Below are 26,719 nucleotides of genomic sequence, written 5' to 3' on the forward strand. Positions count from 1 at the left end.
ATGACAACAATTATTAATTGAGGATTGGTCTTGTGCCAGCCCTGTTATGAGTTTTTACCTGTGTGATCTCAGCTAATCCTCAGTGCAATCCTATAAGGGAGGTTTTTAAGGAGAAGGAAACTGGGCTTGACAAGTTAAGAATTTATGAGCAATAGAGCAGAAATCAGACTCGTGCTTCCCTGACTACAAGCCTGGACTCTTAACTACAACTTCTTCATCAATCTTTGCAAAATTTTTGCTTCTTCCTTTAAAGTCTAAGCAACAGACAAGAGATCAGCAACCCATGATAATTGCAGGGTGACTAGGCTAAAGTTTATCAGTGTTTCTTCTTACTAACTGAAGGAGGCATCTAGAAATGGAAATAAAAAATGTGATCCTTGCCCTTTATTCCAGATAAGAACACGAGCTGTTATTGTTGACTACAAACACAGCATGCTATGCGTTTTTGTTGTCAAAATACAACTCGAGAAAGAATTTAATGGGGGGAGTCCATTTTTCAAGGAGGCAAAACCATACAATCTTTAAAGTTACATTCTCCATTTTTTTGGTCCTTTAAAGACAACGTTGCCCAAGAATAGTGGAGCACACAGAACACCTTTAACGCTGTTCCTAGTCCGCTACTCCAATGTCTGAAGATTCATCCTCCTTAGAGAGTGAGTAAAGAGTTCATCACTTTCATGTCCACGAAACACAAAGGAAATGGATAAAAGTTAACAACTATCTTTCCATAATGTTACCAAGCATTCAAAGATGTTATATAGAATGAATTTTTTACTCCAGGAGAGGTGAAGCTTTAAAAAGGGGTGGAATATGACTTTACTTATTAGATACAGATATATTAGAAAGCTTGGCTTGGTTTAATTACTCATGGGGTTAAATTGAACCTCGTATCTATTATGTGTTGATTCAAGCCTTGTTGCCTCTCTTGGGCATTATCTCAGTGGCTTCTATTGCACCTTTCTCTAAATGGGCATTGGGGGCTGGAACAGACTCAGGTCTCCGACCATCCATGGTTTCTGCTGCTGGCAGGAGATGGCAGAATTGAGCCTGGCTTTTATGATTCCTTCTTCTTACCTGTCTTCATTGGTGAAGTTGAAGTTGTCTCAAGCTACTCCTTAAAATAACTTTCAATCAAAAGAAATGCAGTTTCTCTTTTATTCTATTGGAATCTCATACATTGCATACTTTTGCATACTATAAGCTTTTTAAAAAGCTTATAGTAACTCTGGTGTGTTTCTACTCTCTTTGGAGGTTATCTAATCTGAAAAGGCTATCGCCCTTATTTCTACACTTTTTCTTCTGTTCAATTTCATTAAAATTTTATAATTACTTCCCATCGATTTAGTAAATATAAAAATCAGCACTGGATTATTTTCTTCCTGATCTTCATGTCACTCCTCAAACAACCCTACCAGTTTGACTATAATGAAAACTCCTGTCTCCATAGTATGTGAGAAGTAAAGTACTCTATTAAAAGAGGTAGGAGCCTCTTTTTTTTTTTTTTTTTTTTTTCGGTCTTTTTAGGGCCACATCCATGGCATATGGAGCTTCCCAGACTAGGGGTGAAACTGGGGCTGCAGCTGCCAGCCACAACAACGTGGAATCCAAGCCGAATCTGTGACGTACACCACAGCACACAGCAACGCTGGATCCTTAACCCACTGAGCGAGGCCAGGGATCGAACCGGCAATCTCATGGTCCCTAATCAGTTTCGTTTCCGCTGCGCCACGATGGGAACTCCAGGATCCTCTTTTGATACAAATGTCGGTTTTAGGAAAAGCTAGTGTTGTAAAGGACCTATGACTTGAAACCCAGGTGAGACCCTCAAGACAAACTATAGGAAGTGAGTGAGAAAGAAGAAATGGAATTTTGTGAAAACAGGAATCTGAAATCAGGACACTTTGGTCAAGGGTGAGAAGGTCATGGAAAAAAACAGAAGTCAGTTAACTCAAGTTTGTTAGGAAAGACTGGAAAACAGAACAGAGACATGTTAGAAAATTTTCCTCTGGGGTAGTGGAGGGACATGACTAAGAGCTGTGTGGCTCCCAAAGCAAAAACCAGTGGAAAATACCTCCATGAAAACTTCTTGAGATTACAAGGGATTTCGCTGGGCTTAAAAATCAATGTAAATTCTGGAGAAGCTATATAACTGGATACTTAACTACTTTTTAGCAGTTAGTAGAATTAACAGAGGCCTCTTAAATTGGTGTAGAGGTAAAACCATGTGTAGAAATAAACTGCAAAACATGGATCTTGAATCAAACTAAAATAAATGGTCAGTTGGTTTACTTACTTATATAGTAATATATATCCTGTATTTCTTCATGCCAGTAGAAATTATGAGCTTTGCAATTTATCTGCCTGATAAAACATTTTATAGACGACCCCCATGTAGGAAGGGTGCTTGAGGAAGCAAAGAGGTGAGGCATCCGTATCAACGTGGTAACAACGTGGAGGTAGCCAAAGAACCAGAGAATTTTGTCATAAGACAGACAGTGCAAGACCTGTCACTTCACAAAACTTTGTATGACAAAATCCAAAATTATCACTTGAATTATTCCATCACCTGCCTTCCTTCCTCCCTCCCTCTCTATGTCCTTCCCTCTCCTTTCCTTTCTTTCTCTAACAAAAGAGAGAAAATAAAGGCTGCAAGGAAAAGAAAGTTGGGTCCCTGAACACTATTTTAAATGCCATTTCTTGGTATCAGTTTCCCGTGTTAATTGACTAGCCAGTGTTTGGCAAAGGCATGACAGTGATTTTCCTAAACCTAAATTTAACAATACCTGATAACTCTTAGACTTAATGACAGAAACCAAAGTAAACAAGAGATGCTCAAGGCCCTGTTGTTATTTCCACCCTACTGAGTCCATTTGGATATGGAGACAGAAAGAATGCGACTTGATTAGAAAAGAATTTATTCCTGAATGAGAGGTCAATCTTGGTTCTGTGATTTTTTTAAATCCTCTGAATAAAGCCTTTAAAATAATTTGGAAATAAATAAATAAAAAGAGGAAAAAAAAAAAAAAAAGAAAGTTGGTCCTTCCCAAAACCCAGAAGACTTTTACTTCAGTAAAGTGTGGCTTCTCGGTTTCGATTGTGCACTTGCTGGATCACACGGTGGAAGAAATCAGTGACTGCCCACCAAATTCTTCCTTGGAGTTTATGCCAATAAACATTGACATGATGACAAAATAAATAAAAATAATTTGGAAATAATATGACAGCAGGAGAAAACTATTCAAAGTGAAGCTGCGCGCCACCATTTCTTTTAGAAGGCAAAAAAAAAAAAAAAAAAATCCATATAGACATATTTTCTTGGAGTCCCCACATGGAGAGTTCAGAACAGTTGGTTCAGGGTTCTCCATCTTTGCTGCTCATTGGAATTACCTGGAGAGCTTTAAGAAGATATGGATGCCAGGGCAGATTTAATCAGTTGAAGGAAAGGCCTGGGCCATACATTTTTCGGAGCTCCAAAGGTGATTCCACATTGGGAATCCTTGGTGGCGTGGTGGGAGTGAAGGATATTCGTTATGGAATGGCTCAGAATAGATCTGGGAGGAACTTGTACCTCAGGTTGAGAAAGCTGTATTTATCCTACAGATAACGGGTGAGGCTACTTGAAGCAGAGAAGAGCCGTCATTGTGTTGGTTTTTGAGGCTCAGTACCCTTTTGTCAGTGTGGATAATGAATGGATTAGCCTTGGGGGCTTTGGTTTGCCTTCAAATTCCATAATCCTGGGAGTTGCATCTTTGCCCTCATTCCAACAAACATTTTTAAAATTTTGACTTTATCTGCTTTCTCTTTCAGATCCAGGCGGTCTTGTTAACATGCCCTCATGGTGGTACTTTGATGATGCTTTTGTTCTATTCAAGACTTTCTCCAGATTTTATGCTTTAAAAATAGTTTCCTAAAAATCAAGTTGTTAGTTCATAAACTTAAAGGTTTAAGTCCCTTTAGTCTCTAACCCTCTTTCGTTTTGAATATATATACTTAGGCTGCTCCTTTGGAAATATGCTTCTCTTTCAAACAAGCTGGAATTGTGAATCCTTCTTGAGAGAAAAAGACAATGAATCATTTTCAGTAATAGGGAATGTGTGGTTTATTAATTGGAGAATCAAATGGCATTGATTTGAACAACTACAATTAAAAGGGAATTGCCTTTAAAAATAATCATTTTCTTAATTTAAGCCTCTAGAGACTTTTCATTATCTGGACCAGGGACTTCCTTAAGGAGTACTGATTAGGTAGTGGTTTGATGACTGGCCAAAAAAAATTATAAAAGGCTTTGGAATGGGCAAAAATATTTTGAGGTATCTTTTTCAATAGAATGCTGCACTTTGTCTAGTGTGTGGTCCAGAGTTATTTCATTCTCTACTGGTCTGTGTCTTTCATTGTCTTTGACTTGTTTTACAGCACTGTACATCGGGAAAAACTGATAGTAATGCAAATTATTTTTCGGAAGGCAGATAATTTCCATCTGCCCTGTAATAGAGTGCTGCTTGGAATCTTTAATGTATTTCAGCACTCCTCATCACCCGCTGTGTCAGACCCCCTACCCCACACCACTCTCAGGCTTGATAATTCACCAGGAAGACTCACAGGACTCAGAAAAAACCCTTATATTCAAAATGGAAAGGTGTATAGGGCAGTGTCCAGGACAAACCAGGCACAAGCTTCTAGGGCTGCCAGCCTGGGAAGCTCAGCCAAACCTTGGAGTCCAGGGATTGTATTGGGACAGTCATGTAGGCATGTGGTATGTGAGTGACTGACATTGGCTCTGCAGTCTCCGTGCCCCAGAGGTCAAACGGTGCCATGTGGCCCAAAGCCTCAGATGAGGAAAACCACTCTCAGCGGGCAGAATATTCCAAGGACTCAGAGGTCATTTCCCAGGTGTCAGCCAAGGACAAGTCCTTTCTTTGGAATGTACAGAGTTAAGTAACCCAAGCCTGCTATGTTAGTCCTTTTCTGGACACACATACACACGCGCGCACACACACACACACGTTCTTTGGATTCCCCTTGAGCTAAATAGTGTTGTTTTCATCTTCTTGATTTCCACATTAGTAGGCTAAATAAAATTATGTTTACATTAACTGTCATAATTTTATCCTTTAAAAAATTAATCCTTTAACAAATACATGAGCATAAAAATCACTAATTCTTTTGTTTTTGTTCACATGTTTTCCCTTCCTTCCTCCCTCCCTCTCTCATTTCCATAAATGTATGTATATATGCCAATACAACATATAGAAACACTGAAATTTAGTACATGCCCTATTTCACATTTTTCTTACCAAGGTGAGAAGTTATTTGTCACTAATCAAGTACTCTGCACATCTATACTGAATTAGAGTTTAGAGAGGCCCTTCATAGATGCTGCCTCATCTCGTTCCCTCCATCCTGTTGAGGCAGGTAGGTATCGAGTCTTATTTTTCAGATAATGAAACGGAGGCTCAGAGTTACATCATGACATGTCCAAAGGTTCATGACTGATAAATAGCTTGACGTCCGCTTTCAGATCTAGAGCCACGTTTACGTCACAGACTGCTGCTGTTTCTCTCTGAATGTCTTGCAGACATCACAAACTTAATGAGCAGAACAGCAACTTTCATCTTACTGTGCCGCCTTCCTCAATTTCTTCCTGCTCCTGTTTTTGTCATTCAGTAAAACCCAGCCTGATAGCATTTCTGACTCCCCCTGCCTTTTCTCTCTCTTTTTTTTTAATCTTATAATTATTTCTATTTTTTCGATTATAGCTGGTTTACAGTGTTCTGTCCATTTTCTACTGTACAGCATGGGGACCCAGTCACAAATACATGTATACATTCTTTTTTCTCACATTATCAGGTTCCATTATCAGTGACTAGATAGAGTTCCCAGTGCTATCCAGCAGGATCTCATTGCTTATCCTCCAAAGGCAATAGTTTGCATCTATGAACCCCCAATTCCCAGTCCATCCCACTCCCTCCCCCTTGGAAACCACAAGTCTGTTCTCCATGTCCATGATTTTCTTTTCTGTGGAAAGGTTCATTCATGCCCTATGTTAGATTCCAGGTATAAGTGATATCCTATGGTGTTTGTCTTTCTCTTTCTGACTTACTTCACTCAGAATGAGAGTCTCTAGTTCCATCCACGTCCCCCTTCCTTTTCATTGTCACCTCTTGTAGCCAACCTTTCACCAAGCCCTCTGGATTATAGCTTTAAAACATACCTTGAATCCATCCCTTTCTTTTCACCTCTGCTGCGTCCGCTCTGGTGTGACACCAGGTCCTCTTGAAGTGTTTCTTACCATTGACCTCGAATCCTATTTCCACCTGCCGTCCAGAGTGATCGTTCATTAGAGATGAATTTCCTCATTGTACTTAAAATCCTTCAGTCCCACAGTCATTTACTTCATGCCATGTCCTCAAGTTCCGGTACCTCTGGGCCTGTTTGCTTCTCCAGCCTCCACACTCCTCCTTACCAACCACGTTCTAGCCCCATGAACCTCTCTGTGGCTCAGACATGCCAAACTCGTACAGCAGAGAACTCTACCCAACATCCTGTGCTGATCTCTGTGGGAGGAGAATCTGAAATAGAATGGATGTGTGGACATGCATAGCTGAATCACTTCGTTGCACAGCAGACATTGTCACAACCTCGTATATCAGCTATGCCTCAAAAACACTTTAAAAAAATGAAAATCAACAGCAACAAAACATCACTTCGAATTGGGATATTTTACAAAAAAAAAAAAAAAAAAAAAAAAGACATGCCAAACTCGTTCTGCTGTAGAGCCTTCCCCTATGCTTTTTCTCTGAGACCCTTCCCCCAGCTTTTTACTACTCAGTCGCCTGGCTAACTCACACCCATCCTTCAGTTTAAATGTCACTTTCTCAAGAGAGGCTTTCCCTAAACCGTCCAATTCAGTGTAAATCCTCCTGCAGTTTCCAATTATACTCTGTTCTTTTCCTTGTGGTTATTGTAATTGTAATAAATAAGGTTTGTTAGGGTTTTTTTTTTTTTTCATTTCCCACTTGCTCACAAGGGCAGTAATTATGTCTGTTTTGCTCTATCCCACCAACTATAGAGTCACAAAAGAGTTGGGCATGCAGTAGATACTCACTGCATGTTTTGTGACAAAAAGAAAGCAATGCCAATCCCAGAACCAAAGCTTCTCTTTCTGAATCAGGGACTTTTCCCTGATGCTATCTTGCCTCTCGGGGGAACCCGCTTCACATTTTTACAATTTCCTTTTTAGTTTCACCTGGACAAATTTAACTTTGTGTTACCCAAGTGAAATATGATGAACTCTTTTATCGTCAACATTTTCAAGTGTTGCATTAAAGATTTGAAAATGACTGTACCCTGCAGGGTGTTTAAATCGGTTGAAGGAATTTTTTCTTTTTTTTTTTTTTTACTGCACCCATGGCATGTGGAAGTTCCCAGGCCAGGGGTCAAACCTGCGCCACAGCAGCAACCTGAGTCGCTGCAGTGACAGTGCCAGGTCCTTAATGTGCTATGCCACCAGGGAACGCCAGTTGAAGGAATTTGAGACTCTTCTTTCCCTTTAGGACATTAAATCCTAGTCCATATTGGATATTTCCATGTTCCATATCACCCCCTTAGCGCCTTCGATTTTCTTCTGTCATTTATCTTAATCAAGTCTATGCTTTTCAAAGACCTGCCAGTTGGCCTTTCCACCAGCATCCACACAACTCACATCTCTTCTTTTCAAATTACGTTTAATGTGAGGTTGACAGGAACCAGTCTTTCATCTAACCATGCTGTATTCCAAGATTTAATTACGTCAGTGATGCACAGAGGAGCTTGCCATAGAGAGGAGCCACTTGGTAGTAGTCAGGGCTACATTTACTGAGGAGAGACTATGTAACAAACGAGGTGGACACAACTTCTAATCCTCACAACAGCCTTGGAATGGAGGTGTTACTAGTGCCATTTCTATTAGTTATTTATTGCTGTGTAACAGGCTCCCTCCCCTAAAAAAAAACTTAAAAGCTTCAAACAACACATATTTATTTAACTCAATGTTTCTGTGCAAAAGAAATGCAGTCTTGGTCTAAATGGCTTAGCTCAGTCCTCTGCTTCACGGACTCTCAAAAAGCCATGCTCAAGGAGTTGGCTGCCCCTGTAGTCATCCAGTGTTCAACCGGGGGTAGGGGGGTGTACCCCTACACTTCCAGGAAACTGTGCTTCCACCGCACTTGGCTGTTGACAGGCCCCAGATCATCACTGGCTATGGTCTTGACAGAGAAAGAGAGGGGAGAGAGATGGAATATGAATACAGGAGCACCTAATCTTGCAAGTGACATCCTGCGCTTTTGTCATATACTATAGTCTAGTCATTAGAAGCAATGTGCTAGGTTCAATCAACCCACAAAGGGAGGGGACTACACACGGACCTGAGGACCAGCAGGCCATCACTGGGGGCTATCTTAGAGACTGCCTACCATCCCCCTGTAGAGAAAAAAAGGAAAGAGACACAGGAGGAGTTCCCATTGTGGCTCAGCAGGTTAAGGATCCACCTTGTCTCTGTCAGGATGTGGGTTCGATCCCTGGCCTTGCTAGGTGGGTTAAGAATCTGGCACTACTGAAAGCTGCAGTATAGCTCACAGATGAGGCTCAGATCCAGTGTTTCTGTGGTTGTGGCACAGGCTGGCAGCTGCATCTCCCATTCAACCCCTGGCCTGGGAACTTCCATATGCCACAGGTGCAGCTGTAAAAGGAAAAGGGGAAAAGAAAAGAAAAGAATAGAAGAGACAAGAAAAGAAAAAAGAAAGGAAAAGAGACACTGATAAATTAATTAATGGTGAGACTAGGATTCACACCCAATCCTGTCTGATCGAGGACCCATATTCTTTCCACTGCACTTTGTAGCCTTATGATGTTCAACAAATGATTGCTGCTAAAATGGTTCTGACATCACAAACTGGTACCCTCAAATAACCAGGTATTTTCCATATCCACAGACTAAACTACTAATCTTGTCTATTCATTAAACAATGGCCTACAACAGTTCTGAAGAAATGTCTGCTTAGATCATCAGTGTCACAGAAAATCATGTGCAACAATGCAGAGAATGCAACCTAAGAGCAGGGAGGTGTGACATACATGATAGATATTTCTAATTGCTACTGCAGAATCATAAGAACACTGGGGCAGCTTCGATCTAGATAAATGGTAATTTAGTCAAAGAATTCCTGATCCAAGTATTCAGGTAGCTAATGATTTTGCAAATTCCTGCTTGGTTGTGAGATAAGTTTCCTAGAGAATAGGTCTCCTAGAAGATTAATCTTTTACTTCTGTTTTCTTCTGTTCACTTTTGAGTACTATTCATTGTACATTTTTTTGTACCCCAAGTTTTGAGATAACTAATATAGAAAAGTTGCTCTTACATAATTCCTTCTTACTTAAAATATCTTTATTAGATTCATTTATATAGACAAAGAACCGATTTTTAAAGTCTTTGGGTGCTGACCACGAGACGGAACAGGGAAAGGCAGGCAGCCTAATCACCACCCCTCCTCTGTCCCTAACCTTGTTTCTCTGAACTTCTGCCTCTACACTCCCAGAGGCTCTGGAGGTGATAAGCTGCAAGAGTTGCCAGGCTCTTCTTCCTAGAAGTGTTTGTGGTTTGAACTCCAGACATTAAAAGACTTTAAACCCTACCTGTAAAGTTAGTCTTCATTTCATAAATAGCTAGTCCATTGCTGCAGATTTATGGCTGGCTACAGGAAGGACTTGCTGAAATAAAGTGGACATGGCATTGTTTGATGTCAACTAGTTGTCTTATAAATTGGAGCATTTTGTTATTTAGACTCTAGGAATGAGAATCTTATAATAGATGGACATTTTGTATTTCACAGACTTTCTGTTAATTCTTTTAGAACAAAAAAGCTCATAATAACCCTACAGTGGTGTCCTCTCAATGTCAAACTGCAGAGAAGCAGCTCTTATCAGATCCACTGAGTGGTTTCTAGATTATAGAAATAGAAAGGGGGGGGGGGCAAGGATTCCATGGTAATCTATTTAAATCTCATCTGGAAGAGAGAGCTTACTTGTAAGTGAAAAGAAAATTAGCATCTTTTTTCTGATAAGTGTCAAAGAACATGAGCTCTTTGTTAGCAGTAAAGTCCCGGGAAACAGGATAGCCATCATCAGCTTAATGGCAGGTAACCAGCCCTGTGTAATTTGGCTTTATTTGAATTTTCTTTTCACGTAACTGCCTTTAAAAAGCACTCTGGCAACTGTGCAACTGAATTGCCAGTGCCTTTCTTTCTTGGATGAGAATGACTTCACCTGATTCATGTGACAGTTAAGAATAATAAGGGAGCACACTAAGCACACTTAACTCCCTTAAGGGCACTTTACCAAATAGCTCTACAGATCGTGATTAAGCTGGGGCCGAAGAACCTCTTTTTTATCTCTGCTCAGTGACACATTCAATGGTATATGAGATACAGTCATGCGCTGGGCAATGGAGCTTGTGGAATTTTCAGCATTGGCCCTAATATAATGTAATCACCAAGGGCCAGAATTTCCCTATTGACTAGAGTTCTTAAAAGATCCAAGCAATTTGGAGAATTGTATCTGGTATCTGATCTGTCCATCCAGAAGGCACGCTTACCTGTTTATGAGTAAATGAAAAGCACAGACATTGGGTTAGCGTAAGATTTATATTCCTCACTGAAACTGCCCTAATGGAATCAAAGAATTTTAGAACTGGAAGAGAGTTTAGACATAGAGTCAAAAATGGTCATGTTTATAAACAGATGATCTAATTAATCTCAAAGCATTTAGGTGAGCCTGTCAGTCTGCTGATTAGTGGTGCAGCCCAACTGGATCACGAAGATTCTTAGTTATGGGGACTAAATCTAACTTTGCATGATTTAGACAGAAAAGAAACTTAATCTGAAAGGCATTGGGTGACTCACAACAACCCCAGGAAGGCTGGAGAACCAGGATCAGAAGGTATTGGGATTAGGAGTTCCCATCGTGACTCAGTGGTTAATGCATCCAACTAGGAACCATGAGGTTGCGGGTTCGACCCTTGGCCTTGCTTGGTGGGTTAAGGATCCAGCGTTGCCGTGAGCTGTGGTGTAGGTTGCAGACACAGCTTGGATCTGGCGTTGCTGTGGCTGTGGTGAGGGCAGAGGCTACAGCTCTGATTAGACCCCTAGCCTGGGAACCTCCATATGCCACAGGAGCGGCCCTAGAAAAGGCAAAAAGAGAAAAAAAAAATGCATTGTGAGCAAAGGATGCTGGGCAGTGAACTGCATCACATTTCCCCACTAGTCCCTCCAGGTTGGTGACCTCTGGACTCTGTGTAGTATAAGATGCTGGTGGCGCCACCTCCCTTGGAAACTGGATTTCAGTCAGGGCTTCATCTGCAACCAACATGGTGGAACCTCCAGGGTCCCTGCTTGTCAGTGTCATGATGTCCCAGTTTAAAATGTGATGGGGGGGGGGGGTTACCAGGGGCTTGGAGAAGTGAGTATCTGGCTTTATACAAAGGGGCATTCTTAAACATATGAGAGAGGTTTAGATGATTGGAGGCCAAAAAACTGACAATGTCCACTCTATCAGATGTCTTGTGGTATAGTGTCCCAGAACATATTAAAATCCATGTCACAGTTTTATAACAGTTCATTCAGTGTAATATATTGAGCAATAAGACTGTCTTGAGCATGTAACCATGAATTAGGCAATTTCTACCCTTCAGGGTTTCACAGATAGTCAGACCCGTACAGAGAGAAGTTACAGTGAATAGGAAGAATTATTAACGCAATGTCTTAGTCCATTCTGGCTGCTGTATCAGAATATCATAAACTGGATGGCTTATACAACACGCATTTATTCCTCAACAGTTCTTTTTTTAATTGTTTTATTATAGTTGATTTACCATGTTCTGACGATTTCTGCTGTACAGCAAAATAACCCAGTTATGCAAATATATGCATTCTTTTTCTCACATTATCTTCCATCATGTTCCATCACAAGTGATTAGATATAGTTCCCTGTGTTATACAGTAGGATCTCATTGCTTATCCACTCCAAATGCAATAGTTTGCATCTTCTGACCCCAAACTCCCAGTCCATCCCGCTCCCCTCACTCCACCTTGGCAACCACAGGTCTGTTCTCCATATCCGTGAGTTGGTTTCTTTTCTCTAGGTAGGTTCATTTGTGCCATGTATTAGATTCCGGATATAAGCGATGTCATATGGTATTTGTCTTTCTCTTTCTGACTTACTTCACTTAGTATGAGAGTCTCTAGTTCCATCCGTGTTGCTGCACCTCACAGCTTTTGAGGCTGGGAAATCCAAGATCAAGATGCAGGGTTTGCTTTGAAGTTCAGAGACAGCATCTTCTCACTGTGTCCTCACAAGGCATAAGGGAACTAGGACCTCTCTGGATTCTCTTTTATAAGGACAATAATCCCATTCACGAAGGCTCCACCTGATATATTGCAAGGGCCCTACCTCCTAAAATCATCATACTGGGGCTTAGGATTTAACACAAAAATTGGGGAGGGGACACAGGCATTCAGCCTACAGCATTCAGGGATGAGCAGATGTCTCAAGAAAGGAATTTCTCCTGAATGTAGTAAATAGACTATATTCTTCCTTTTACCCAGGAACCTAAGTAATTCTAGATAATTTTACAGGTGAAAGTAAATTATTATGTAGACATTTGTCTGCTTGGTGGTAGTTTAGAAATTCTGACCAAAAAACCCTCAGAGAGACAGACTATGTTGCATCCCTATTGGAAATCAATGTCCTATTTTTATCTCTACACAGAAAAAATGTCACTACTTTTTTTTCTCTTCTTGTCCAATGAATATTCAAAAAACCAAAATACCAGCTTGTGCTGAATTTTAATTGGTTTTGAAGTATTATAAATATTTGAAATATTCTCATTGCAAAGTTCAACAGTAAATATTACAAGCAAATTTTAATTCTATTGTTTCTGTACAAAAATATATGCAAAAAAAAAAAAAAAAAAAAGAGTTCCCATCGTGGCGCAGCTGAAGCGAATCCGACTAGGAATCATGAGGTTGGGAGTTCAATCCCTGGCCTCACTCATTGGGTTAAGGATCTGGCATTGCCATGGGCTGTGGTGTAGGTCACAGACGTGGCTCAGATCTGGCATTGTTGTGGCTGTGTGGTACGCTGGCAGCTACAGCTCCAATTAGACCCCTAGCCTGGGAACCTCCATATGCCACAGGTTCAGCCCTAAAAAGACAAACAACAACAACAACAAAATATATATATGTAAAAAAGTTTTCAGAAGAGGCAGTCTTTGCTCAGACATACTGCTTAAAAACTATTTAGAAATAGAATCAGACAAGTCTTTAATGCACAGAAAAGACAAACAATTTATTTCCTCAAAACTGACACATGGGAAAACTGTGAAGGGAAGTTTGATTTCGGGGCCACTGCTCCTGGCCCCACCACCCCTACCCCCTTTAAAAGTCTTTTTGTCCCCCCCCAGGCACCCCTTCCAGGTGCCCTATGTCCTGGGCTTGACCACAAAGGCCAGCCCATAGCTCCTCTCCTCCACAGAGTTTGCTGCTGTTGCTACTGTTGTTTTTATTGGACCAATTCCATATTTGCTTTTCCGAAGATGGGTTTAAGGTGCCATTTGGCTGGGCTGACTAAACATAATAATTTTGTAACGAATGAAAGGGAGGTAGAAGTGCCTTCTTAAAGTAATGATGCCCAATGCTCTTTCTTCTGTCTTCTGATAATAATAGTTGCCACTTACTGAATGTTTTGGACAGACCACCAAAGCCTGAGCAATTCTTACACAGACCTCTATGGAATAAAGGATCACTGGTGTTCCCACTGTACAGATTCGTCAACATTGCATGACTTCTTTAAAATCACATGGATATTGCTGGGTTTTCAAACTAGGTCAGTATGATCCCAAAGCAATATATTTCCATTAAGGAATAATTTCATTTCTGAGAATGCTTTTGATATGTCTCAAATTTAAGATTATTTATAATAAATTTTATAAGTGTCTGTATATTCTTCGTTCTTTCTTTGAGTTTTAAGTGTCCCTCATTCCTTTCATTTTTTTTCAGTAGATCTCTTTCTGTTCATTCACTTCTTGTCTATAATTCCTTCCCAAGTTACAGGTAATAGTAAATGATGAGCCAAATTTGAAGTAACTATTGGTAGATCAATCTAGTTTTTGTAAATAGTCAGGAGTCCTCCTGTTTAGGGTGAAAAAAAAAAAAAAGAAACAACAAAAAATCCTGGCCTATGCGATAAGTTCTAGGAAGGTAAGCTTGTGTCAATTTCTAGGGCTGCCATAAAAGACTGCTACAAACTGGGTGGCTTGAAACAACAGATATTAATTCATTCTCTCTGAGTTCTGGAGGCGAGGGATTTGAAATCAGAATGTTGCCAGGGCCGTGCTCCCTCCGAGGGCTCTCAAGAAGAATCCCTCCTTGACTCTTCCTAGCTCCTGGCAGGGGCAAGCAGTCCTCGGCGTTCCTTGGCTTGAAGATACATCACCAGAGTCTGCCTCCACTGTCACGTGGCCCTGTGTGTGTCTGTCACTGTCTCTTCTCTTCTCCTTATAAGGACAGGAGTCATACTGGATTAAGGGCCCACCCTACTCCAGTAGGCCCTTGTTGTAACTTAACTAGTTACATCTGCAATTACATCTGTTTTCAAATAAATGCAGAGGTTCTGGAGGTAAGGATTTCACTGGGTCATTTTGAGGGGACACAAGTCAACCCAGAACAGGCTGTAACATTTAAATTAACAGTAATTTTCCTTCTTATTATTACTCAGGGGCTTGAGTTTGTGCTGCCATTACTAAAAACACATGAAGTGCTTGCTTCGGCACCACATGCACTAAGTTGGAACAATACAGAGAAGATTAGCCTGGGCCCTGCACAAGGATGACATGCAAATTCATAAAGTCTTCCATATTTTTATTCTGCTCTACAGCAGAAATTAACACAACAGTATATGTCAAATATACTTTAATAAAAAACATAGGAGTTCCCGTCGTGACCCAGCGGAAATGAATCTGACCAAGAACCATGAGGTTGTGGGTTCGATCCCTGGCCTTGCTCCGTGGGTTAAGGATCTGGCGTTGCCATGAGCGGTGGTGTAGATCAGCAACACGGTCCGGACCTGGCATTGCTGTGGCTGTGGTGTAGGCCAGCAGCTCTAGCTCCAATTTGACCCCTAGCCTGGGAACCTTCATATGCCACGAGTTCTGCCCTAAAAAAAAAAGACAAAAGACAAAAAATATATATATAAACATGTAGGAAATTTAAAAACACATGAAAAATAGTCATCAAATACAGTTATCTTTATATTAGAAAAAAATAAGTGAGCTCTTGAAAAATCCTTTTGTTAACATCCACTTGTGCCTAGAGCTAGGTACTGGGGAGGAAGATACAAGAGAAATAAAATTGTATCAACATTACCTGGCAACTGGTTAGAAATGCAGATTCTCAGGATCCACCTTGGACCTAAAGAATCAGAATCTGCACTTTAGCCAGCACCTCAAATTGCAACAAAGATCAAACCACCAGAGCAGTGACTCCAGGGCAGTGGTTCTCAAACTCTGTTCCACACTAGAATCACCTGGGGATGGTCAGAAAAATCGCAATGCCCAAAATGCACCCCATACAAATTAAATGGAAATTTTTAGGACTGAGATCTAGGCACCAGCATTAAAAACAAAAAGCAAAAACAGGCCCAAGCAATTCCAGAGAAGAGCCGTAACACTGCTTCTCAAACTTTCCAGCACATACAGGTCACTCTTACTAAAGGGCAGATTCTCATTCCTTAGGCAGAGGTCGAGCCTGAGAATCTGCATTTCAACCAGTTCCCAGGTGATGTCGATACAATTTTATGTCTCTCATATCTTCCACAATGCTGAGCTCCAGGCGCATGTAGATACCAATTAAACAAATTAATTTTTGAAAGGCAAAACTGTCCAATTATAGAATTCGTAAATATTTCAGATACGAAGGAAGAAATTGTCTTCAGCAATGTTTAATTAGCAAGTACTTCAAAGGGATTTGTTTTCCCCCCTCCAACTTGAAGAAGGCAGAAACACTTCAAACAAGATATCTTTTGTTTTCTCAGAATTCTCTATGAGAAAATAGACTCAATACGAGATAACAGCTCGGCTTGTTTTCCTGTTCCTCTTACACAGTTGCTTCACGTGTCATTATTAGGTTTCCTGGGTACAAGACGCAGAGATCTTTCCCAGAGTGTATGAAGTTCCTGGAGAGTGATTATTTCCTTACAACTCGTGTACACAGACTGATGGTTTAATAAACAATAGATCACCACAAACTCTTAATTCAGGTTCATGGCACTAACACATTGTTTTCTGTTTCATAGGAAATGCATCCCCGATTTGTCAGAGAGATGCTTTTGAGGATAAAAGATTTCTACGATTTCTCAGATCCTGATCTATATTTAAAACATTTGACTCGATTAAAAACAATACTTCTTTAAAACAGAATCCACTGCAAGATAATCTCAGGCTTCGGTGTGATACATTTGTGTTTAGACATTCTGGAAGTAGGAGCTCAAAACCATAAGGCCCCATAGATGGGATTCACTCTTGCTGCCCTCACTCTCATGGCTTCAGGCCTCTGGGCCTCTCCTCCCTCCCTTTGCCCCCCTGTTTTCTTTTTTAAGGTGCTTCTTTACCTCTGACTTCAGTCAAGGATTGTGTGATTCGTAGAGTTTTGTAGATTCAAACTACAAGCAATAACAACCTACCCAGCCCAGTGCATTCAAATTCAGTTCATGGTTGGCATTCGGTTCCCTGCATCCTTCCTCCCTTCCTCCCTCTGCCCCCTTCCATCCCTCAAGCATTCCTCCAAATTATTCTGTTTGTCTAGGTACTGGCATCTGGTATTCTGTCTGTTCTAGGTGCTGAGCACAGGGCTAAGCATACTTTGATGAATAAAACACACCATTCTCTGAAACCTGTCTGAGGTTTTCCTTGTGCTGAATTCCCTGTGTACGTCTAATGAATACAATGCCATTTCGGATTAAATGGCTCTCTTATTATTTATTTTTTTTCCTGCGCGTTCCTTATGAGTTGCTAAATCGATGAAAAGCTTGTGGAAAAATTTGCACTGATAACATTCACAAAGAAAAGGCATCCCTGGACAGCTGAAGAGACTCTGAGGCTCTGGAAAATGTTAGGGGACACCCGTCCTAACGTTTAGGGTCATGGATGGCTGAGTGGAGGAGGAGATGACATTTAAACCTGAGTAGGATGCACGGGAGGTAGCTTATCCTGTGTCCCTCATGTGCAGGGGACAATATGCAATGGCATGATTTAAGTGGTCAAATTGTGCTTTGGATGTGAAAGTCTATAAACTCAGAGTGTGCTGGTCTTCCTGGGGACTTCACAGGGCTAGCAAAGTACTGTGAGATAGATGAGAGATGGTGAGCACTGGAGTAGCATCCCTGGCAGAGGCAGCCTTCAACCACGGGCTCCTTTAGAGCCTGAAAGGGGGCAGTGACACTGCAGGCTGAGATACAGCCTGAACTAAGACCCAGGGATCCACAGTCACGTTTTATGGGCCTGCCAAGAACAGGGATTTCTGCTCCAAGGTAAAGGAGAAGCAAATTTGCCCAATGAGGCATTGGCGTGGCTAAAACAGGATCACAAACCAACTGGTCATTTCTTTCCTTTTTTTTTTTTTTTTTTTTTTTTTTTGGCTGTGCCCACAGCAGCTATCCATTCCTGGAACACAAAATTATTTATCATGCCCAAATGTCAATTTTCTTGCATTGCTGAATATACTTCCTGCACCTTTCCATTCTCTCTCATGAATAATCATACAGCACTGACATCTTTTATATCCAAGTTTGCAGCTCAGTAGACCAAGAAAGTTGTACAAAGAACAATGAGCTAAATACGGAAATAGCATTGATCCTATCTTTATCTACCTCGTCATCTACTTGGGTCTCAGACACATTATCGTCATGATCATTTTATTTCTCTTATGTTTCCTTTTTGCTGCTCTTCTTTAAGTTCTTTACGTTTCAAGCACTGTGGTAAGTGCTTTACAAAATGTAAGACAAAAAGGGATTTCCGTATAGCGTCCCTTCCCTCTTCTTCCAGAAATCTGTTTTTCTGTTTGAAGGCCAGCCCTCCCTCTTTTTAACCCCTTGCATCCACACCACTGCCTGTAGGCTTTGCAGTTGGTAGTGTCATGGCCTGGATGGGTCCACGGGGACTGGTCACAGGTGGGCATGTCCCACCAGGTGGACGGAGCCATGGCCTGAGTCTCCCCAGGCCAAGACTTTTGCTAGAGTTTTTGGAGAAGAGCAGCTCTCCTTCCAGTGAGGTCACTAGATGTAACAGCCATTTAAACCTGGAGCTGACCAGGAGCCCCTGCTCCCTGCTCTCATTCCCTGACCTACCTGAGAATGAAGTCAGCACACAGGAAGGCGGTCCCAAGAGCTGGAGAGGTAGCAAGAGCATTCTCAAGTCATGAAATTCTGAAACCAGCCTTTTCTGAAGGGAGCATTCTGCTGGGCCTTTCTATTACGTGGCCCAAGAGATTCCCATTTGTCCTTATTAAACTCATTGTATTCGGGCTTTTGTTCTTGGCCATTGGAAAGGGCACAGATCTTACAGGGGTTTTTTAAATTTTTTTTACTAAAAAATCTCCTGTTCTTAAACACCAGTGTCTCCAAGGAAATGTACTGGTGACATAATGTGAGTAAATTTAATACAGAATCGTTCTCCACTTGCCCCCCAAATTTGGGGAGCTTCTCTTTAAAGAAAAATAGGTTAGCATGGCAGCTTAGCTGAATCCACAGGAAAGCAAGCCCCAGATTTTCTTGTGGACAAGGCCTGTAATAGAAGAGGAACAGCTGTGAGGGGGTAGGGGGCTGGAGAGCTGTGAGGGGTACTCTGCACTCCTGCTAGAATTCTCCCAGCCCTCACAGGGGTGAAGATGGGCTTGCGGCTCTCTTCGCAGCCCAAGCCACAGCCACCGAAGGACCCTGGCTCTTCTCATTTGAAACTGGTAAGCCAGCTCTTTTCACCACCAGATGAGAAGGCTTCTTCTGGTGCAAAAAGTTTTGCTTAATTACAGGGAGGCTTGAAATTGATGAAATGGCCCCCTCCGGTGGTTAGAACAGCTGCTGTCCTCTCCTTCTTCAAGAAGCTTCCTGCAGGTAAGAAACCTAAGATGAACCTTAGCGAATTCACTTGTCCAGTCCACCGTCCCCTCATATTTACCCTGTTGGTAAAAACTGCACAAACTAGCCTGCAGTGACAACACTACAACTTAGCATCGTTCAAGAAATCTCAGTTTGAATGACTCCTAAATGTTGGGATGGAGTTCCCTATGTTCTGGGAGTGTTAATATCACCCTCCTTTACAAAGGAGGCTCATGACATAAGTTTTGCAAGAGTCTATATTAAATAAAACCCAACAACCCTAACATGGTAGATTAATTTATCTATGTTTAGTCTCTTTCCTGGAGAAGGGCAAGATTAAAATGGAAGTTCTATAGCAGAAGATCCAAAAAAAAAAAAAAAAAAAATGCAGGCTGCTTCAAGTTCCTGAACATTTGGCCTAAATACTTCCTGGCTTGTTTTGAAATCAGCTGATGCAAATGACAAGTTATAAATAATCAGAGAAGCAGAGTGCCCTGCCCTGGAGAGAGATGACCTTCGTGTACCCTGAACATCTGTTCCAGTGTTCTCTAGTGGATGCCACCTGAAATCAGAACAGAACTTACTATGAATGTCAAGAATGATTCCCTTCTTTCTTTCTCAAATTCCATGGGACTTAAAGTGATTCCACAGTGATTGAATGAACCTTTCAAATAATTTCAGAAATATTTTACCTTTTCATTTTGCTGTCAGAGTGTCAGGCTTAATGCCTATAAAATTACTTATTTAGTGTGAAAAATAACTTTGTAGTTGTCACTACAGTGTTGAGTTCTTGATGTTTAAATCCCTTTCTAGTTCCAAAATTTTGATTGACATATACTGTTAATGGGAAAGATACAACTCATACCAAATAGATACCGTGAATCTTCTCTTTTTGAATGTTCCTCTGCTTTTGAGATGCCCAATTCCCCTTGTATTCCTGTCCCCTCTTTTTCTGCTGACCCTTCATCTTCAACAAATGCCTTAGGAAACACTCTTAATCCCAGTGTCCTGCCTGTCCTTGGTTCTCTTCTACTTTTTTTTTTTTTTTTTTTTTTTTTGCCTCACTCATGGCATGTGGAAATTTCTGGGCTAGGGATTGAACCCACACCACAGCAGTGACATGAACCACTGCGGTGACAATGCTGGATCCTAAACCTGTTGTGCCACAAGGGAACTCCTATTTTTTTTTTTAAAATACATACCCTCTCTGTGCAATTTCATCCAACTTTTTGACTCTACTTAACTACCCATTCATTATAGTTTCCTAAACTAATATTGCTATTAAATCTCTAGAACTGAGACCTGACCTCTAGACTTATACATAACACTGACTGCCAAACATCTATCTGAATGTCCCATAGGGATTCAAATTTGATAGACATAGTAATTTAATATGGTAAAACAGAACTTACTCTGTTTCCTCCCAGAACCTAGTTTGAGTTCATTTCATGGCATCAAAAATCCTTTTTCTGGGAATCATACCAGAATCATTCTTCTCCTTCTCTTTCCTTAGCTAATCAGTTGCCTTATACTAGATTATCTTTGATGTTTTTGGTATTTGTCTTCTTACTACCCCACTAATGCTGTGTCATTTATGCATTTTCATCTCTTACCTGAACTACTTCAAGAGATTCTCCTTTCAACTCAACCTACACATTACAAGAGTTACTTTTCCAAAATGCAAGCTAGGTCATGTTTCTCTCCTTTGAACACCCTGCAGGAGTTTTCATTTCATAAGCAAACTTTTAAATTCCTCGGTGTAACAGGCAAGATCCTCCACATCTGGCTTATAACTGCCTCTCTGTATCGATAGTCTGTTGCTACAACAGTGCTCTATAACAAACAACCACAGAATCTCAGAGATGTACTTAGGAACCACTTATTGCTGTTTTGTCTGGGTTGGTCAGCTAGGTGGCTCTCTTGATCACGGCTGACTTGCTCTTGTGTCTAGGGGTTGGCTGGCCTAGGGTAGACTTAGCTGGAATCACGGGGACAGCGTGGCTGGGACTATGTGTCCCTTGTCCTCCAGCAGGCTAGCCTGGGTATGGTTTATGGGGATGACAGAGGTGTGAAAGAAAGCATAATCAGAAATAAACTAAGTTTTTTGAGGCCTAGGCTCAGAATTGGCGCACTGTCATGTCTACTTAATTTTATTGGCCAATGGAGGTCATAAGACTTGTCAAGATTCAGATTCAGGAAACAGATTCTGTCTGTTTAATGAGAGGAACTGCCAAGTCAGATGGCAATGGGCTTGAATATAGGGTGGGGGAGGGTGAAGAGGGGAGAACTGGAGCCTTCGTTTTACTCTCCATTAGCTCTTCATTTGTCTAAACTTCTATCCTGACTATTCTGTCAGAATGGATGGCAGTCTCCTAATTACATTCAGCTCTTTGCACTTCTGTTTTGTGTAGCTTATACATCTATTTAAAAAAAAAAGAGGAGTTCCCGTGTGGCGCAGTGGTTAACGAATCCGACTAGGAACCATGAGGTTGCGGGTTCGGTCCCTGCCCTTGCTCAGTGGGTTAAGGATCCGGCGTTGCCGTGAGCTGTGGTGTAGGTTGCAGACGCGGCTCGGATCCCGCGTTGCTGTGGCTCTGGCGTAGGCCGGTGGCTATGGCTCCAATTCGACCCCTAGCCTGGGAACCTCCATATGCTGCGGGAGCAGCCCAAAGAAATAGCAAAAAGACAAAAAAAATAAAAATAGAAATAAAATAAAATAAAATAAAAAACACAAGAAATAAAAAAAAAAAGAACAGAGCACAATGAAAAAAGATAAATTGAGAGAACAAGGTTGAAAGATAAAATCGAGACATATCCCGGAAAGGATAACGAAAAGACAGAAAAATAGGAATGATAGGAAAGAAATGGTAAGAAAATCAGAGTCAATCGAGAATATTCAGTATCTGATTAATAAGAACTCCAAATAACAGAAGGAAATTATAGAAAATATAAGTAAACACACATGCCCAGGGTTGACCCCTACAGAGCTCTGATTCAGGTAGGTGGGTGGGATTAATGGATTAATTTTATGTCTCTCATCCAGCATCTTTGAAGTACTAAGTAAGAAACACAAATGAAGTAAAATTCTAGAGCAGATGAAACATTATTAGAAGTTGTTGGAGGAGTTCCCTGAAGGCCTAGTGGTCAAGGATCATCATCGTGGGTTCAGTCCCTGCATCGGGAACTTCCGCATGCCGTGGGCACAGCCAAAAAAAAAAAAAGTTGTTTAATTTGAAAACGTGGAGGCCGGTTGTGGGAAGAGGGCGTGAGGATGGGGATAACTGTGCTTAAAACTTATTTTGAAAGTAGAAAATAGCTGCGCACTAGTGTTGAGTGGATTACAGGAAGTAGGGACAATGCAGCTGCTAAATGAGGCCCTTAAATATTGACATGATTGATTCTGGTGGGACTTGTTTAGTAGGAAGTAGGAAAGGAAGCAAAAATAGACCAAAGCAAACATTTGCTCAAGATAAATGAAGAGAAATACATCCTCTCTGTGCTCCTCCACCTCTGTGAAAACATGGCCATAAGCTTAGGACAGGATTTCTTTTCCTCACATTTCTATCGTCATTTTTAACAACACAGTAATTTATAATATACTAATTATTTTATTTCTAAGTCATGATTGTGATTTGGCGCATTCAGATGACTTCTTTGTGCTTGTCTGTCTGACCAAATACTAGAGGAATGTTTTATGCTTCCATTGTCGCAGCTCTTTCTGGATGAAGGTTACAGCTCTCCTTCATCAGAGACTGGAAACAGTATTCAGCCGTGGGGTCTTTTTAAAGATTATTTTAAAAATGCAGTGTCAAGGGATCCCACTTGAAAGGTTGCTGAATGTGTATAGACTACTGAAAAGTTAGTGGGAAAAATTAAGGCAACTGCTTAGGTAATTCACAACAGATATTGTTTTTTCTAAAGTTTCAGATAATTGAGGCAAGTTCAGTAAAGTGTAACCTAGCGGTGTGGTTGCTTAGTTCTCTGCTGTGCTTTTGATGTGTAATATGGGCACCTGGAGAGCTAGAATCCCCTGCCGAGAAACCTCAAAACAAAGGAACCCACAGCAGACAAAAAGGTTTCTTTTTCTTTTAATGGATGAGAAAAATGTGCTACAACCATTAGCTCACTCAAGCTATGTGGAATGTTAAGCAAATGATTTTTCTGGGTAAAGTAAATTAATTCATTCTCTCCCATCTCCCCTGATTGAGAAAATATTTCTAGAGACATGTAGTTAGAATTCGTATAAGCACATTGAGAAACATCTATTCTTGTTCTACTTGTCTATCCTTACTGTGCTGAACAGATGCATTTAGAATTGGATTGGATTATTTAAAAAATTAAAATCAAAGGCATTCATTGAGCGAAATGATGAAAATCCTTATTCTCTATTGGACTTTCTCTTCTATTCTTTATTTAGACTGTACTTTTCTTTTAAAACTGTGCACCTAAAAATGAACAATGTATTGGTGGTGGTGTTAATACTTCTGTCAAAGATTAGTGAAGTAAGCAAATATATTCAGTAATGCATTTTGAGACTACATTGCAAGTGTTGGTGTAATACGAAATCCTGAAACTTAAGTAAAATTTGTAGCAAGCAATTGCTGTAGTAAAGCAAAATATTAATTGCCCAAGTCATAAAGTCATACTCTAGGTCATCTGAAAACTTTCAGATAGATTTATTTAGCAACATCTTACACACCCTATTCAAATGTGAAAGAATTTACTATGCTTTTCCAAAGATTCTTCTCATAATTATTAACAGTAACAGTTGTATGAGTCAAGGCTGGACCAACAATAAGCCAAGGCCACCAGTAGAATCCAGCAAGAACTCAAGTGTACTTTAACTCTGATTTTATTTTTTTAGAGCCTATTTAAAATTTTTAAAGTATTATGAATTCTGATCAACTTTGACAAATCATAGCCCCATCTCTTTCTAAACAGATTTACTACAATACTATTAGGCAATAAATCAAAGCAAAAAGATAAGGAATAATAGTTCTTTGGGATCTATAGACCAGTGTGTATATGTGTGTGTGTGTATATATATATTATATGTACACACATATAATATAAATATATATGTGTGTATATGTATACATATATATATGTTTTCAGAAATCATCAAAGGCAGGAAAACATTTCTCCCTAATCCTTAACTTCTTTTCTTAGAAGATCTGTGATGAAAAGTAAAATGAGTGATTTTTTTTCTCTCTGTATAAATGTTAAGAATTGCATCTTTTCAAGGGTCTATTTTTTCTACCATTGCCATACTGCCTTACCTTTTCCTTTGCTTTACTGTAGTCCAAAATTGCAATGAAATACCTGTCTTAATGAAAAACACTGACTCAGGTATTGGAAGCCATGTGGTAGAAGCAGAAAGGGAGTGAGATATATTAACATCTTTAACAAATATGTTATCTACATATGGTTAGGAACTTTAGAAACACTGTCTGATTTAATTTAATTTTTCTGTACTTTCCTTTTAATTTTTGAAATTTTTTATTATGATTGATTTATAATGTTTTGTCAGTTCCTGCTGTACAGCAAAGTGACCCAGTCACACAAATATATACATTCTTTTTCTCATATTATGCTCCATCGTGTTTTCACAAGTGATTAGATATTTGGTTCCCCGTGCTACACAGCAGGATCTCATTGCTTGTCCAAATGCAACGGTTTTCATCTACTATCCCCAGACTCCCATTCCATCACCCTCTCCCGACCTCCCCCCCCCGGCCAACATGAGTCTGTCCTATACATCTGTGATCTTTTCGGTTTTGTAGATAGATCATTTGTGCCATATTTCAGGCTCCACATACAAGTGATATCATATGGTGTCTGTCTTTCTCTTTCTGACTTCCTTCATTCTATATGAGAGTCTCTGGTTCCATCCATGTTGCTGCAAATGGCATATTTTTTTTTTTTTGTCCTTCTTATGGCTGAGTAGTATTCCATTGTATATATGTGCCACATCTTCCTAAGCCATTCATCTGTTGATGGGCCTTTAGGTTGTTTCCATGTCTTGGCTATTGTGAATAGTGCTGTGATGAACATGCAGGTGCATATGTCTTTTTCAATGAAAGTTTTGCACAGATATATGCCCCAAAATGGGATCGCTGGGTCATATGGTAGTTCTTGATTTAATTTTTGCAACCAACCAGTGAGCAAAGAATGAGTTTCTCCATTTTATAGATGAAAAAACTGACACTCAAAAAGTTTACCTAAATTCCCCAATATTACATTGCAAGTAAACAACAAAATTTTTCCTGGGAACCCAAACTGTGTGATTGCACAGTCCAAGTTCTTTCCCTTCTACCACCTAGATTATAGGATCAAAACAAAATAATGCCAAACCAAGTCAATTAAAACAGGGTTGCTCATAGCCTGTCTGTGAACTGTTTGTATCCATTAGCAGTGAGGTAAGGAATTTGCAGCAGAATGTAAATCTGCACACTGCTTCCTTCATTGAGAGACTCTTTTGAAAGCATGTATCAGCTGAACTGTATAGTGTGCTTAAAGAGGTAGTTTATTTGTTTTCTGGAACAAGCCCCTTAAAACAGACCCATAACAGATACTTTGAGAGCAGTAGGACTACACCTTGAGTAGTACTCGAATCAAAGAAGCCATGGTGACTACAAGTGAACTAGCCAGGTCATCACTGAACCCCTTTGAAGGTGGAATCAATTCGACCGCATGCCTTGCACTTGCCTAGTTTATGACATTTTCATAAATCAAAGCACTGACTCTAAAGAAGTTCAACATTTCCTACACAAGAAGAGGGAAATGGTTTTGAAATATAGACAGAATCTTGGCTTAAATCTTGGCACTTCCTGGATCTGTGATATGAAGGAAAAAGCAGAGCTTATATTTGAATTCTTGGGTCTTTGGTAATTGGATGGACTGGTGAAGGTCTGTCATAGTGAGATTAATAGCATAGGCCTGGAAACTAGACCAATTTGGTTTGAATTATAAAAAGGGTCTACCTTAAAAGGCTCTTGAGAATAATGCAAAATTCTTAGCAGAGCCTGGCATACAGTGTTCAATAAATACCTCTATGATTAGGATCAGCTTTACAAGGAAGCAGATACATATATATGCGAAATAATTTCTTCACATTTTAAAGCTTTTTTAATCTTCCAAAAGCCAATTTTAAAATACAAATACTCTAGACATCTTCTTATCTTTGACTAGTATGAAGCGAGGTTAGTTTAATTTTCTACTGTGTATTTTGCAAATTTCCGAGATAGTGATAGTTATAAAAATATATCTATCTTTCTGGAAAGACACATCCTAGGTAAACTCATTAGGAATTAGCTTATGTGATTATTCTCCAAACTGCTGTATTATAGTGCCTGTGACATATTAAATGACATATAGTGCCTGTGCATGTTTAAGAAAACAACAACAAAATATCTATTCAATAAAGTTGGGACATGCCCACTGTGTCTCAGTGGTAATGAACCCGACTAGTATCCATGAGCATGTGGGTTCGGTCCCTGGACCCTTCAGTGGGTTAAGGATCTGGAGTTGCTGTGAGCTGTGG

The 26,719-nt window shown here is 40.2% G+C and overlaps 2 long non-coding RNA genes and 1 other non-coding gene across 4 annotated transcripts in view; all 3 read left to right on the forward strand.

Moving 5' to 3' along the window:
* LOC106505035 (uncharacterized) overlaps positions 1–26,719 on the forward strand; it is a 165,651-nt gene that overhangs the window by 131,588 nt on the left and 7,344 nt on the right. The window contains exon 6 of one of the 2 annotated variants that reach the window (XR_002347097.2): positions 3,808–5,093. The exons of the other annotated variant lie outside the window; for it this stretch is intronic. This is a non-coding gene — a long non-coding RNA (uncharacterized LOC106505035). Of the gene's footprint in view, positions 1–3,807; positions 5,094–26,719 lie in introns of those variants that run through there. 2 annotated transcript variants of the gene reach the window in all.
* Positions 13,782–16,976, forward strand: LOC102159064 (uncharacterized). Its single transcript, XR_305715.4, has 2 exons — positions 13,782–13,914; positions 16,381–16,976. It is a non-coding gene; the product is annotated as an uncharacterized LOC102159064 (long non-coding RNA).
* Positions 14,845–14,950, forward strand: LOC146400191 (U6 spliceosomal RNA). Its single transcript, XR_014816992.1, has one exon. It is a non-coding gene; the product is annotated as a U6 spliceosomal RNA (small nuclear RNA).

This window comes from Sus scrofa, chromosome 9 (genome assembly GCF_054392235.1).
Source record: "Sus scrofa isolate SSC_HxYL_T2T_F1_AM1 chromosome 9, Sscrofa_HxYL_maternal_Yorkshire_Landrace_v2.0, whole genome shotgun sequence".
Taxonomy (NCBI): Eukaryota; Metazoa; Chordata; class Mammalia; order Artiodactyla; family Suidae; genus Sus; species Sus scrofa.